The sequence below is a fragment of the Poecilia mexicana genome, unplaced genomic scaffold, assembly GCF_051168715.1.
Source record: "Poecilia mexicana isolate PSO_F unplaced genomic scaffold, ASM5116871v1 scaffold_17, whole genome shotgun sequence".
Lineage (NCBI taxonomy): Eukaryota > Metazoa > Chordata > Actinopteri > Cyprinodontiformes > Poeciliidae > Poecilia > Poecilia mexicana.
This window is the reverse complement of record NW_028263386.1, coordinates 16,955,466-16,972,372: the sequence shown is the minus strand read 5'-3', so window position 1 is coordinate 16,972,372 and position 16,907 is coordinate 16,955,466.

Sequence of the window (16,907 nt, the reverse complement as noted above, 5' to 3'; positions counted from 1 at the left end):
TTCTATGCAACCAATCCTATTACCATAAAATAGAAATGAGCCACCTACGGTAATGCATCAGTAAATATCTGCATGTAGTATAATTGAAAATTATCATAATAAAGGCTTGAATTCATTTCATTAGGGTATAATGTGGGCTCAAACTGTTTGATGCTGAGTATTGCTGATATTAGGTTTGGTGGACTGTTACAAATAAAGCATTTCCAAAGTTTGCCTGAAGAAGATGCTGTTAGATATTCACCGTGGCTACAGTCCAGTAGCTTGCCATTTCTATATCAGTTTGATATAAAAAGGGTGTTTTAAATGAAATTGATTATTATTATCCTTCGATAGACAATTGTGATTTTACCCTAGTCAAACACAAAACTAATGGGCTCTTAAATGCCAGATCAATATCAAAAGAAATTATATTTTCACCTATTGCATGTTTGCAAGATGTAACACACAAGCTAGAATCAAAGTCCAGTAATGTGTTGTGTAAAGACCCTCACTGGGCTCAGTGTTTACTTTGACTGTGCCCATTAACCTGAAGATGGCCAGGCAAAATGGACAAAATTTGCCCTTTGACCCAAAATGACAAAAAGTAAAACTGAAAATAAAAGTTGAAGTTGCATGTAGGTCTGAAAACTGTGGTATAAAAAAACAAAATAAACAAGCATTCCAGTCATACATTTGGCAGGATAATCGACTGTAAAGTAGAGCAAATAGTTTTATTCAGCCAAAGAAAGAGTCATTTTACTCCAACATTACCCTCAAATATTTCTTGTTATTGTTGAATTTGAAAAAAAAAAAAAAAAACTTATTTTGGATTGCTGCTTTTTTGTTTGTATTTTTTATTTTTTTTAATTTCAACTGTGATAAAAGTGCAATGGAGGAGAAATAATTTTAGTTCAGGAAATTACAATGGGTTTTTTTTTCCACCAACTCCATGTACAGACATCTCTGCAGAAGCTCAAAGATCCCACCGTATGTCTTACTGGTGGAATGGTGCAAGTTTCTTCCCAAGAGTTTTTATGTGATGCAAAACATTGGTTAGGCCTGATCTACAGTCAGGGCACCTCAGTCGTCACACTCAGAAGTATATTGTTCCATCTGGAATGAAACAGTCTGTATCTTGTTTTAATGATATTGACTACAACAATTCCACTTTGTTTGTATTTGCTTTGAGAGTTTGACACAAATCTCTGGAGAAATAGTCTGGCGAAACAGTAGTCCAGCAATCATTCTGACAGCTTAATCAAATCATTTCTCCAAAGAAAAATTCTTAAATGGTTTAAGGGGTATTAGTCTACAATTTCCATTCCAGATAGTTGAAAATTACTGCTGGATGATTGCCCTTCAATCCAAATTAAATGTATTTACCCACATATGACAATAAATAACAATAATAAAAAATAAAAAAAAACATGACCAAAAAGAGTAAAGAAAATCTAGATGTTTTTCTTGGGGCAAGAGTAGCCTAATGTTTCTGACATTGTTTTTTGGCACTAAGAGCACATTTCCAAAAGGCAGAAGGGGGGCTTAATGTCGTGACCTTGCGTTGGAGACTGTGTTTTTAGAGCCCAAGTGAGGACAGTGGCAGCCTGTGTTTGTCTTGATATTTATGCACATAATCATACGCTCAAGCCACCAGAGCTACCTGTCAAAATCAAAAACCAATCTCCAGGAGTGATTAGTTATGCCTGACTGAGTTTACTGAACACTTACCATCTGCATGCAATAGAAATGTATGGGATAAACAGGGCTGGAAATAAGCCTACAGACTGACAAGGTTAAGTTAATGCAGATGCAGGATTGAGTTTGCTAATGGGAAGAGGTCACCAAGTTCTAATAGTTTGAAAGATTCTCTGACTTTTTCAAAAAATAATTTCTTCCTTTTCTATTAAGATTACCAGTGCTGTTGTGGGACTCTGCAGTTCTTGTATCTGACATCTTGTATATCAGATGAAAGTCATCTGCAGTGCACTTTATACCGACAACAACAAGACCTTTTATTTGTAGAACAACTTGTTTCTGAATATATATACACCTTGATTTGGTTAACTGTAGAGAACCTCGTGTTTGGGACTGTATGCAAGAAAACATTTAAAATGTTTCTCTAAAATCATAGTGTACAATACTGTTCAAGGAAAGTACTTTTGAAAACACTTTTGGTGATTTTCAGATTGATACATTGGATCACTGAAGTGTTACATAGTTCTCAACATTTATTTAAGAAAATTCATAGTTGAGGATATATTGAGAGTATGACAGTATATAATCCATATATTGAGGATTTGTCTTAAATAGTTTGTTTTCTGGGGTGCAGTAGTGAGTATCGCTGACATGATTGGGTGCAATCATGTCAAATCTAAACAAAGAGCTTGCAAAGCAATATAATCATGTTTGCCGTTTTTTAATGATTGTATGATAATGTACCATTTCAACTTCCCTTTGAGTTTTATTTCACAAGTGTTAAAACTATCTCACATTCAGATCCCGAACACAATTCAGGAAACTCTTGTCACCTTCTTGATATTTGAGTCATTTTTGACCTTCATATCGAGGGCATCTTTAGGTAAACGACTCCACTGAAACAATTGTTTCTAATCATATGAAATATGGCAAACCAATCTGTAAAACTGAAACCTGATATTTGACTTCCTCTGTTAGTTCCTCCAGCAGACCATGAAGTTTTACCTTTTTTTTTTTTTTTTCCAAGTGATACAATTCCTCCAGTACTTCTGCAATCACATCAATGGCCCGGAATCAAAGTGTGCTGCCACGGCTCGAGTCTTCATTGGTATCCACTAAGAATGCTTCATTTTGGCAGAGCCATCTCTCTCTGTGTGTCAGTCAGAGCACAGTCTAGAGGAAATGACACATGAGATGGCCACACGCTGTGCAGGCTTGTTAGAATAAAGTCACATGTCAAAAACCTATCTCATTGTAACATGGTTCACTTAAAATTGCGACAGACATTTTACAGCACAAAGAGAATTATATTTGGATTATGGTGCCTGAGGATGTGAGCTTCTTAGACCCCTGTCTGTGAAGAAATCCACATCGGTTGTCAGTCAAAAAAAAGCAGAAGCACACATGATGTTACTTCGGTGTCCTACTCTCTGACATTGCTTTCAGTTTTCCCATTTTATCTGTTTTGACATAGTCACAGCAATTATTGCTTGTATTTAGTTATTCTTTATGTGAACACGTAAACTGGTCAGTTTTACAGACTTCATTGCTACATAAGAAGTGAACTTATTTCTTTTTATTTTTAATTATTGCAGCCTTTTTCCACATTTCAAAAGCATGATTTCACTTTGAGATCTTCCTCTTAGGTTGCAAGGAGGCTAAACTTTATTTACTGCTTGCTGTCCTTTCTGCAGAACGCTGGATAAAAGCCTGGGTCTGATGCAACTAATTGGGTTAAAGCAAATGTTGGGGTATTTTCTCTTGCTGAGTTAACAAAACTTACTCGCAGCTCTGGAAATGTCAATAATTAAACACTGGCACAGCGAAACCTTCTTAGTTCACAGCTTGCATCGTTGCTCGTTTTGATCTTCAAGGGCAGTACAGTCTGGTATCATCAGTCTTTAATATGGGTTCAGAGTGGATTCTGGGAACTGAATCCCATCCTCTAAAGTCTTTGCATCTTCAATGGTGCACGCAGGCTGTGCTTGGCAGGAGGCTGAGATCTGCCTTTTGCGACAAGCCTCTGAAGGTGCCCCCACACTGAACTTGTTTTCCTTACTGTGCTGAGACACGACTGTTTTGCACGCAGACATCTACAAACAACTACAAAACAACAGTTCATTCCTCCCCTAGCCCCCCTGGAGTACATGTTCCCACATATTTAAGCTCTAACATATATATTTGACTTACTATTAAATTGATGGTTCTAATTAAGTTGACTAAATCATTGTTGTCAGCGAACATCGGTTGACATTTGTTAAAAGTCAAAACTTAATCATTTAATAATTTTTTACTTGCGTTATAAACGGTGAACTGATTTGCATCATCACATAACACAAAAAATACACCAAAATGACATTCTACTATTTCAGAGACGTGTGTGTACATTCAACATTTTTCAGCTTATGGTTTACCAGACTAACTCCTCTCCAAATTTAACTTAGCAGCTGTGTCTCAATCCAATTTGAACCTTTATCTTTTCAAAAATGTATGCATTCTTCACAATTTTGGTACTTCATAAAACACAGAAAAGAAAAATCCATATCACTTTTTTTAATGGTTTCTACAATACAGAAAATCAGCCCAAAATGGATGACCCACTGGTCAGAAACTTAAAAATCCAACTGTTTCCAGGCAGTGAATGGACCATACATAAGGGTGTGGAAGCTGTTACTGAAGAAAGAAGAAACATGGCTACCTATTTTCAGCAGCTGAACATTGTTATTTTTTGTTACATGTCTGCTGTTCATTCAAACAGTCACTTTTTACAGTAGCTCTGTTCTTGTCTTTCTGAGTTTAGTCATTCATGAAGCATGTTCTGTTCAGAAATGTTGGAAACCTTTTGAACATTTTAGAGTAAAGACACAAATCTACCTTCTCTTGGAAATGCAGGGAGTAAATACTACTTAAGTGACATTTGTTGTTGAGAGATAACTGGAATTTACAAGGAAAAATAGTGTTTTCTAAATAGTGTATTTTACTATAATTGTACTACAGGTTGGTAGCACATTTCCACATAATTATAACACTGATCTAAAATATCACAGTTTAACAGTGCTGTTGGATTAACGCAAATCTCCACCAGCGATCTTCAGACTTCAAAAAAGAGATGCTACTTCAGCCCAAGCATCCAAACGAAATTTAAGTCAGCTAAAAGCTATTCATTTTAAAATACTTTTTTTTACTTGTGTAGGTAGTGGCAGTAGACTAAAGCACACTATGGAATAAAAACCCACTGGAACTACAAGAATGAGTCAAATAAACATGCTTATTGTACAGAATATTATCACTTTTGCTACTCTGCTCCTCCAACACTGAATGATATTAGCTGGCTAATGAGCCAGGCTCATTCATCCACCCTATGCTGTTCAGCCATATTGCTTTAGACTTTTGCAAAAAAAAAAAAAAAAAAAAAAAGAGCATTACTTTAATAAGTGTAACAACTTTCTTTTTTGTATAAAAACAGAAGTGACCAGGACAACAGCACACCTAAACAGAGATGGAGAATTTCAAAATTCACCCACCCCAAAACCTTTATTCACCTTTTTTATTAAAAATAAAATGGGAAATGGTAAGGTTTTGAAACCATAGCATTTTTAAAATCTGTTGTATACCTAGATCGGTAAACAACCCACGAGTGTCATGTGTGGTGGTTGAGAGGTGGTGAGGAGAGACGCAGAGACCCAGGTTGTAGAAGAAAATGATGAAGATGCTCAAAAACAGTCCAGATCAGGCAGCACGGCAGAAAGATTAGCACACAGCTAAATACCGGTAGCAACTGAAAACCTGAAGGCTGAAAACGAGAGCTGGACCAACACAGGACTTAACAGTTCGACTGTGAAGGTACGCAGACCAACGATGAATGACATAAACACGACGAGGATCCGACAACAGACAAAGACAACAGGTGGGACTAAATACACAGGGAGGGTAATCAGGAAACTAGACACAGCTGGGATCAATCAACAGGGAGGACAGGACAGAGACTCAAAGGGAAACAGGACTAAACACAGAAAATCTCAAAATAACTACACAGAGAAACACAGATCACAACAACGACAAATGTAGGCCTTATTTAGAATTAGCCGTACTGTGAAAAACTTTACATTTTCTAATAGTCTTTCTCTTAGCTATAAGCTGACTCTTTTGCATAAAGATGCTACTATCATTCAGTAGAAAAAGAAAATTGCCAATCTCTTAAAAATAGGAATTTAGAAAGAATAACAGTCATTTATTGGAGTGTACAGACAAAATGAGCAATTTTAACAAGTTTAATTTCAAATTTTAATTTCCAGACAGGGACCGGTAACACTTTATTTGAAGGGGGTTGAATAAGACTGTCATGACACTTTCATAAACATGATATAACACCTGTCATGAACATGAACAAGCCTTCATGAATATTTATGACTGTTGTCATAAAGTGTCATTCGGTAAATTATAACACTTTTAATACAAAGTTGACATTATTCAAAATGTCTTTGTTATGACAACTTGACATTAACCAAGAAATCATTACTGTTTAAACTGTTAGGTTCCGTGTTTCTGTGTGCTTATTTTTGAGTTTCTCTGTGTTCAGTCCTGTGTTCCTGTTAGTCTCTGTCCTGTCCTCCCCGTTGATTGCTCCCCAGGTGTGTCCCATTCCCCTGATTACCCCGTGTGTATTTAAACCCTCCTGTTGTCTGTGTTCCTCGTCGGGTCCTTGTCGTCGTTTGTCGTAGTCAGTGTCGTCACGTAATCACTCGCCAGTAGAACTGTTTAAGTCCTGGTTTGTGTATGTTTCCGTCGGATTCACCAGTAGAACTGTAAAGTCCTGGTTAGTGTTTTGTTTCGTTTAGTCCTGTTGGTCAGTTGCTACCGGCTATTAGCTGCGTGCTTGTTCCTGCCGTGCTGCCTGGCTTGGACTGTGTGCGTTATCACCATTAAATACATCATCTTCACCATACCTGGGTCTCAGCGTCTCTCCTCACCACCACCAACCACACACTTCATGACAGTAGGACCCGACCAGACCGGTGAGGAACGCTTTCAGCATGGACCCAGCAACCACCACCACAGCTCCACCCGTATACCCATTCCTCAAATCAAAGGACATTTATAACATTGAATATGAGGAGGATTTCAGTCATCTCCGCAACATGTTTTATGCCGATCCGTTCATGCTGGACTTAATTCAAGAACTCTACGAGGAATTTCAGCGAAAGAAAGTTTTCACCACCCCGTTCAAGCCACCTCAACCAGTTCCAGTCTTCCTTCCAGCCGCCACCTCCGTCTGCCCGTCTCCAGCCTCTCCGTTGTCTCCTGCACCAGCCAAACCTCCAGCCGCCACCATTAACTCATTACCTCCACCAGTTCCTGCCTCCTCACCAGCCACCGCCGTCCGCCCGTCTCCAGTCGCCACCGTCCCCGTGGTGCTGGGGTTTCAGGCAGCCAGGCTTTCGCCTGGGCGGCAAACGGCGCGGCTAGTGGCGTGGCCTGCTCTGTGGCTCCCCGAGTCTGCTGCCGGAGCGCAGGCGCCCGAGCTCCCCGAGTCTGCTGCCGGAGCGCAGGCGCCCGAGCTCCCCGAGTCTGCTGCCGGAGCGCAGGCGCCCGAGCTCCCCGAGTCTGCTGCCTGAGCGCAGCCGCCCGAGCTCCCCGAGTCTGCTGCCGGAGCGCAGCCGCCCGAGCTCCCCGAGTCTGCTGCCGGAGCGCAGCCGCCCGAGCTCCCCGAGTCTGCTGCCGGAGCGCAGCCGCCCGAGTTTCCTGAGTCTGCTCCGCCCGAGTTTCCTGAGTCTGCTCCGCCCGAGTTTCCTGAGTCTGCTCCGCCCGAGTTTCCTGAGTCTGCTCCGCCCGAGTTTCCTGAGTCTGCTCCGCCCGAGTTTCCTGAGTCTGCTCCGCCCGAGTTTCCTGAGTCTGCTCCGCCCGAGTTTCCTGAGTCTGCTCCGCCCGAGTTTCCTGAGTCTGCTCCGCCCGAGTTTCCTGAGTCTCCTCCGCCCGAGTTTCCTGAGTCTGCTCCGCCCGAGTTTCCTGAGTCTGCTCCGCCCGAGTTTCCTGAGTCTGCTCCGCCCGAGACCCCAGCCGGCCTTCCTGCCGGCCCGGCGGATCCGCCTCTACGTCTCGGCTTTCTGCGCCGGAGACGCCGCCCGCCGGATCCGCCTCCCCGTCTCGGCTTTCTGCGCCGGAGACGCCGCCCGCCGGATCCGCCTCCACGTCTCGGCTTTCTGCGCCGGAGACGCCGCCCGCCGGATCCGCCTCCACATCTCGGCTTTCTGCGCCGGAGACGCCGCCCGCCGGATCCGCCTCCACGTCTCTGCTTCCTACGCCGGCGGAAGAGACCGCCGGACCCGCCTCCACGTCTCTGCTTCCTACGCCGGCGGAAGAGACCGCCGGACCCGCCTCCACGTCTCTGCTTCCTACGCCGGCGGAAGAGACCGCCGGACCCGCCTCCACGTCTCTGCTTCCTACGCCGGCGGAAGAGACCGCCGGACCCGCCTCCACGTCTCTGCTTCCTACGCCGGCGGAAGAGACCGCCGGACCCGCCTCCACGTCTCTGCTTCCTACGCCGGCGGAAGAGACCGCCGGACCCGCCTCCACGTCTCTGCTTCCTGCGCCAGCGGAAGAGACCGCCAGACCCGCCTCCACGTCTCTGCTTCCTGCGCCGGCGGAAGAGACCGCCGGACCCGCCTCCGGGACTCCGGTTCCTGCGCCGGCGACGCCCGCCGGACCCGCCTCCCCGCCCACCCTGGTGGGTTGTTTTCTTTGTTTTGGACTGTTTTTTCTGGACTCTAGCCCTCCTGCCTTCGTTGCCTTCTCCGCCCACCCTGTTGGGTAGTTTTTTGTTGGACTGTTTTCCTATGGACTCTTGCCCTCCTTCCGTCGCCCCTCCACCCACCCTGTTGGGTTGTTTTGTGTTTATTTGGATTTTTTTTTTGTGGGCGTCTGGTATCCGCCCTTGAGGGGGGGGTACTGTTAGGTTCCGTGTTTCTGTGTGCTTATTTTTGAGTTTCTCTGTGTTCAGTCCTGTGTTCCTGTTAGTCTCTGTCCTGTCCTCCCCGTTGATTGCTCCCCAGGTGTGTCCCATTCCCCTGATTACCCCGTGTGTATTTAAACCCTCCTGTTGTCTGTGTTCCTCGTCGGGTCCTTGTCGTCGTTTGTCGTAGTCAGTGTCGTCACGTAATCACTCGCCAGTAGAACTGTTTAAGTCCTGGTTTGTGTATGTTTCCGTCGGATTCACCAGTAGAACTGTAAAGTCCTGGTTAGTGTTTTGTTTCGTTTAGTCCTGTTGGTCAGTTGCTACCGGCTATTAGCTGCGTGCTTGTTCCTGCCGTGCTGCCTGGCTTGGACTGTGTGCGTTATCACCATTAAATACATCATCTTCACCATACCTGGGTCTCAGCGTCTCTCCTCACCACCACCAACCACACACTTCATGACATAAACTTTACCTTTAATAACATAAAGTTACCTCATTTTTAAAGTGCAATCAGTAATACTTTTATAACAAATTTATATCAGTAATGATTTCTTGGTTAATGTCAAATTGTCATAACAAAGACATTTTGAATAATGTCAACTTTGTATTAAAAGTGTCATAATTTACCGAATGACACTTTATGACAACAGTCATAAATATTCATGAAGGCTTATTCATGAACATGACAGGTGTTATGTCATGTTTATGACAGTGTCATGTCAGTCTTATTCAACCCCCTTCAAATAAAGTGTTACCCAGGGACCTGTAAACATCAGAGACAGGCAGTGCTGGAAGATCTTTTAGATGCTACGGAAACTATTGCCACTGCCATCTGTACCGAATGTGAACTCAAGGACCCAACATCGGACTGAAGACCAGACACTAAACAGGTGTTACCAGACTGAAGACCGGACCTGACACAGAGCACGTCGACTGCTTGCTGGATTACACAGTCCGAGCAGACGAAGGTGTCATTCATTGTTTCATTCACGAAGCTGAAGGTGGAAGTAGCAGCACAAACACGGTTCAAATTGAAAAGCCTTAATGACATGACCCGTTACTGTTTTGACTGGATGAAGCTAGTGCTATTGGACCTATCATACATAATCTACCCAGAATACATTGCGACATAAATAACAAGGCGACATCCCTGTGGCAGTATTTTGTTTAAATTTATAAAAACCAAACAGTCTACGGTATTTGATTGATTTTACATCTAAGATAAATATTTCTCAAATAAAGTCTATTGTTACAACTGATTTTGGATTGTTTTAAAGAAATTTGCAATTGATTAACATCCGCATTGGCAAGACAGAGCTTTAAATATCTGTAGATTTTACAATATCCGCACACTAATTAGTGCATCTCTACATATGTAGCATGTGTTTTCAGCTTTTAGGATACCACACAAACAGATTCTATTAAATAAAACGTTAATAGAGTACATACATATTTTCCTTCTTTTCTATTCATGTGAAAATATATCTTAAGAGATGCTCAGATATTAATTTAAATTCATATGTCGTTTTTTTCTGGTTTGTATAATCTGGAGGGACAAGAGCAAGGTGGACGAGGGATACAGCATGTTCCGCGCATTTTCCCTCTTTCCCTGGTTTACTGCTTTTAGTCTCTTAATCCCCTTGCAATGAGACTGCAACTCCCTGGGAGTGCTAACAACACATCAATAATACATCCAGTCCAGCTGCATCCTCTAAACACTCCACACACATACTGTATCTCATACGCAGCATGCTCCCTCTTAAACACACACGTACATGTAGACTTTTCATTTTTCGTTCAGCCGGGGCTGGACTCCTTGCTGTTGCTGTTATAAAAGCCTTGTATTATATATTTATGCCAGACTCAAAATATAAGTAGGAAACATGCTAAAAAGACAAGAGGTGACACCTGAGGCACATTGTGAATGCTACTGTATCATTTAGAAATGGACCAACTGCTTACCTTGAATGGGAAACACCAAATGTTTGGTCTTTCAGCAATGGTGCAAAGTGCTACTATGCTTACACCTGTGCTGGATATTCAAGATGATGACTTTCAAGATCCCACTAAGTGCACCTCAGGCACGTGTTAACAACAGCAGGAAGCTTCAACATGACATAAAACATTTACTGGCTTCAGAACACTGCCACTTTGAGGACTTAAAAATTGTTGATTATTCTTGAAGGTTGTTCAGGGACTTGCATCCAGTGGTAGAAAATATAAAGTGTAGAAAGTTGCAAATGATACAGATCGAGTCCGACAGACAGTAATTGCTTTGGAGCGGAGACTACTTCTAAATTCATGCTTTGTGTAGTTTCTGTATACAATGGTTTAACTTGTCAGTTTGCTTCTAAAATGTGTATTTATGGGCTGCTTTATGGCAGGGAGCAAAACGTGGAATACAAAATGGTCTATTTGTTATTCCGGTCTGCCAGGATGCCAATAAAAATTAAAACCACACTCACATGAGCGCAGTGGAAACTGTCCAGAATAACTATCTAATTAATTTCAGCGCATACGGTGAGTTCATCTTTTGTCTGTTTCTGAAGGTTTGTAATCTTTGGAGACTTTAGTCAAGGCCAAAGTGGAAATGGCTCACTTTACTCGCATACATAAATGAAACCTAATCCTGCCAGTCCCCATCTGGCCTGCTCCTCGGCTTGCAACTGAGACCAAGGTTGAAAATAAATACAAGGACATTACTTGGAGGACTAAAAAACAGCCACACACAGACCTGTAGATGTAGAAAACAAGAGGGCATTTCTGTTTCTCATTTTTGCACTGAAAGACAAACTTTACTTTGCTAAATCCCAAATGAATGAATAAATAAATGTATTAAGTGATTAAATAAATAATATTAACTTAAAATAATTTGCTATTTTAAGCTACAAAGTTGTGACTTACTCTCCTTAAGTAGACTATTCCAGCACATGGTTACACTGGAAGCAATACATACAGACAGGCATACAGAGACATTACAGTTTTTACAAGAACTTTACTTCAATAATTAAAGACCCATGACTAATCTCTGATAATTAGATAGTCTAATAAATTCCTAAAAGACTTAAGTATTAGTGCAGCGCAGCAATTTTTCTGTTTGTATTTGTTAATTCAAGTAATTTATCAGTCACTTGTTATCTAGAAATCTTCTTCAAAGTCCAGCTATCATAACTATTTATAGAGTTGTAGCAATAATTGAGAATACACCATTACCATCCAGATCTTCAAGTGAATCGGCAATAACTTAATCTGGCATCTCCAATTAATGTAATTTGTCACAAGAAACATAAGAAAATCAACTTCTGTTCAGTAGTTCAATGTTTATCAACACCATATTCTGCCCCCCCCCGACACACACACACACACACACACATCCCCACAGATTCCCTAGTCTTGCTTTTCAGGTCCCATTTCTACAGATAACAACTGAAAACAGATTGCTTTTTGTTGCTGGACTAATTGGAATGACATGGTTCATCAACACCTAAGCTGAGGCAAGCATGTCTTTCTGGTCGGAGTGATAATAGGTCTAAGAACAAAGGAGAGAGGTCCTCACTGATTCTCTGCTCTTATCAATTTGTAAGAGGGCTTTGTTGGTACTTGTGTTTATGTTCATTGTCTGCAGACAAAGTCCCTTCATCGTTGGAAACCAATTTATCAACACTCCAATTTATGATGGAAAACATATAGGTACGATATTAACAGCACTTATCTTGCCCATGGTTGTATTTTTATGAACCTTGTTCAGTTTGGTCATGGCAGATGAAGCCAGGCCTCCGCCACGAGCACTAATCGGACAAAACGAAGGGACAGCCAAAGCTCAACTTGATTCAGAATCTCCATTTTTCTTTTCTCATTGTACTTTGAAGTGATTATAAAGTTTCTACAAATGTAACAGAGTTTCTATATTACATCTGCATCCATATAGTATGGAATTAGTCATAGCAGTTGATTTGTCTTAAGTTTTGTAATTTGTTGCTATTTTTCTGAAATTAAAAAAAATATATATTTTAATTATCTTTGGTTACCTATTTTTACTGTGCAGGCAACACAATAGTTAGACAGCAGCTGATCCCGTGCAACTGTTGTCTGCAAAAACCCTGTTTCCTAAAGTTGGGCAGACGAGTTGGGAAGACATTCCACAATACGTAATCAGAATAATGTAAAGTCACACAGTATTAGTGTTCTTTTGTAAGTGTAAAAAAAAAGTTAGAGCACCATGTAGTAGAGATTAAATGAAACAAAACAAAACACAACTTGTACTATTCCTTCTTCTTATGACTAAAAGGTTACATTACTATCAAATAAAAAATTAAAGGGTGGACTCTCTTGTCATTTTGCAAAACCTGCTTATCTTTAGCTGCATCACCACCACCAATTATATTGTGTAAGTGTCAGTGATACCAGGGTGCCAGGAATTAAGCAACTTGTAAAGGCATTATTTCCATGTTCATTATTGCATTATTTCAATGCATTATTTGTTTTTTTTTTATAGTTATGTTTTTAAATTGGCATGTTAAAATACATGTTAAATTGGAACTTGCAAATTCCACACCAATTTGTCATGACAGGCATTTCTATGTCTGCTCTTTTTTCCACATCTTTCTGGTAAGATCTTGATGTAGCTAAAACACAAAATTAAGAAAAAAACATCTTTTTGTTGCAGATATTTTTCATTCAATTTTCTAATTTTTATTTTATTTTTTTTTTTTTTGGACTGTGTAATGACTTAAATCCAATCCCCGAGTAATGAAAAGGTTTCAATTTCCTCCCACTTTTTCAATGACCTGACAGCTCTCTTGTGTTAATTAGTGTCTAAGCCTGCCTTAGAACAAATCTGGTTCAAAAATTATATAAGTGCATATTGTAAGCTTACTAATTGTTGCTTAATAATAAGCACACTTATTGCATACAACAAGATAAAATGTAATAAGGCATATTTTCCGTGCTTTAACCTTGATAATATGAGCTTTCATTGTGAACAAAGTAAGAATATAATATAAATTAGGTTTTACCTTCAACTGAACGGAGAACAAGATGAACTTAAACCGTCAGCCTAGTAGCCGTTAGGGCTAAACCAGTAGCCGTTGGCCGTTAGAGCTAACGAGTCAGCTCTAACGGTGTTCAGCAGAAAAAGTTAACTTGTCTTTCCTTTTCTTTCTTTTTCCACTTCACGCGTCCAGCTTAGAAGTCGGATGATCTGGGAAAGCGTTTGTTTAGTTGGATAACTGTTTTAAAACAGAGACTCTCACGCTGCCCAGCTTAATCGTTTCCGGATCTCTCTCGCTTACACACTCGATGCTGCGGAAGGGCGGGTCTTGCAGCGGCAGTCTGAATTCTGATTGGTCCAAACTCACTGGAAACTAAACTTCCTATTGGCTAGGCAGACCACCTAGCTTTCCTAACCTCAGTGTCTTAAAGAGGCATCCACATTTTATGTGGGTTACAAAAACAAAAGTTTTTTTTTGTTTTTTCTTTAACTTCATAATCCTTTTGGAATAAACAGTTGTCACTGCTTCTCTTCAAGTTTTGATTCCTTTGATTCCCCGACCTTGAAATATCTTGAGATTACAGCTGAAATGTTCCACAGAGATGGAGCTTTGTAGAAAATCACATTCGGCAAAGAAAATCATCACTTTGTAAAGAACGCTATTCGCAAAGTCACACCTCATTCAATAACTAAGTGGAGTGCTTGCAGTCAAGAATTAATGACGCAGCATAGTATCACAGCAGAGCGTCTCCTCTCTGCTTTGGATGCTGCTGTCTCCTGCACAACTTCAAAGGATGCTTTGAAGTCCCTAGGTAGGAATATCTATATTCTCAGGGAGATATCTATCCACTCTTTGCCTACTTTTGTTAGCTAATGCACACCGATGAAAACACGGTTGGAGCTGAGGGAATGCCAAGAGAAGATCAAAGCACAAGGGGCAGGGAAGAGACACAGTTAACCGCTTTGCTCATCTCAGACTGAATGGATAATGGGAGAGATGCTACTTCAGTTTGCATCTGAAAGTAAACGAAGAAAAAACACCATGTGGATTTCAATCAGACGTATACCCTGCAAACACCCCAAATTTTCACATTTTCAAAAGTCAAACATGGAACTTTTTGAACCCTGATGTAGCAGAAAACTGCTCATATCAAAAGTCTCTCATGTGTGGTTTTAGAATAAGCAGCTCTATTGTAGTAGAGTCCATCCAAGAGCCGGTGAAAATTCTGGAAACTTTAAGTACAGCCTTGATGTCTTCCTTTTAAAATAGGAAAGTAAACTGCTTCAGAAAAAAAAAACCAAAAAAAAAAACACTTCATTAAATGATCTTAAGTCCAGCGGCATCAAGTGTTCATACAAAGTGGTAGGACTATAACAGCGATCATACGGAAGAAATCTTTGGAAGCCTTCCCATCAGTCTGAGAAGTGTTGTAAGGCTGTTTCTTTGCAGGTTAAAGTCCCATCATTTTGTAATGAGAAAAGTCATTCAATAATGGAAAACATGACAGACAGTTCTCAGTCTTGCTAGATGTGTATATTTCAGAAAGTTTATCCCATAGTCAAACCATCGAAAGTTTGGAGAACAAACAAAGCAAGAACTACATCTTTGACTCTACAAGTTTTGCCATGTTTGTTGGTATCTCTGTAAAAAAAAAAAAAAGGATACTAACTCCCTAACACCAACTGTCAAGGTGGAGGAGCAATGATGAGGGCTTGTTCTGCAGGAATCTTTAGAGTTCCTGAGTCATTCGTGAACCTCACTGAATGACAAAATGTTCTGGAGCCAAATTTGAAGCCATCTGTTTGTCTGCTAAAGTTTGGGCAAAACTGAGACATGAATTGCACAGTGGTCTCAAACACAACAACAAATACACAGAAAAAAAAATCGCAATTTTTCAAAGTCTGGGCTGAAACTTAATTGAAATTCTGTGGTATAATCTTACGACAGCTGAACTGAAACAAATGCCCCAAATCCTCAGTGGTTTGATGTCCTTTAATGACAAAGAGTACATACAAATTCTTCTGCATGTACTTCAAGCTTTTAGAGGTGCTTATAAAACCTACAGAATTATGTGGTTTATTTATGTATTGATTTCTCTTTCCCCCTGTTAAACATTGCAACAGCTGCAAAAATTCATATGTACAAAAAGTCTTTAATTGGTTTCATCTGCTGTACATTCACTGAAACCCAAACATGTGTGATGCTTCTATTATAAGTTAAAGTCATGAATGATTTTAAGGGCTGTAGAACTATTGACACATAAACTGTCCATTTTGTTTTATTGAAAATATAGTAGAACATATTTGGTTTTCTTTGAAATTTGGCTCTTGTCAGATCAGTACTGTTGTGAAATCTTATAATTTCAACATATCTTCCTTTTTAAAAAAAACAAACAAACACTGTTTTATATTTCTGTCTTTCATTTGGACATTTTAATTGTTTTTTTTTTTTGTAAACAATGTTGCTTTAAATCACAGTGCCAATCTAAAGACTTCAATTGTATTTCAATCTTTTAATTAAAAATGCATAGGGTCAGTAATTATTTTTGGCTTTACATTTCAAACACTTAAAAGACAACATGGTGGGTGAGGAGTGAGGAAAACTGAAATGAAGCAGGACACAACAATCTAATTCTGGTCACCACAAAACATACATTATAGCGCAGACTGTTAAATATCCATAATATGTGTGATTGTGTATCTAGTCTCCATATTGACAGAGTCATCCTGATTTTCCTTTTTCTACTGGGCTGAATATTGCAGCTGCACTTTTGTTTGACCCTATTGCATTAGAAATTACTTTCAACTAATGAGCCTAATAGTGAATAGCATGCTAATAAGTTAGCAATTTCACATCTTGCATCAGGTTTATTAAAGTGTCTGTCTGATGAAAGCGCACATTCATAAGGGTGAAGCAAATAAAGTTGAGTTTATGAAACAAATAAACAAGCGCTGCCAAGCCGGTGTGAATCCACCCCGCACGAGCTCCCAAAGCATCAAAAGAAAATACCGCTCAATTTGAATTTAATGACTGCTTCTCAGCCCAGCACTAGCAGCTGGGCGCAGCGCCCGAACGCTAATAACAATAATGCAATGTTTTGTGAGAAGCACGTCACGTAAAGGGGGATGTCTGTGTGAGTGTGTGACTTAGCTGATCACAGCATATTAATAACTGGGGGCTCAACTAAATAGCTGAGTGCCAGTGAAAAGGAGGCAAATGTTAACATTACGTCTACTTTCTGTCATTTCAGTTGTGGTTAACGAAAAGCCTCAAATGTATCAAATATACAT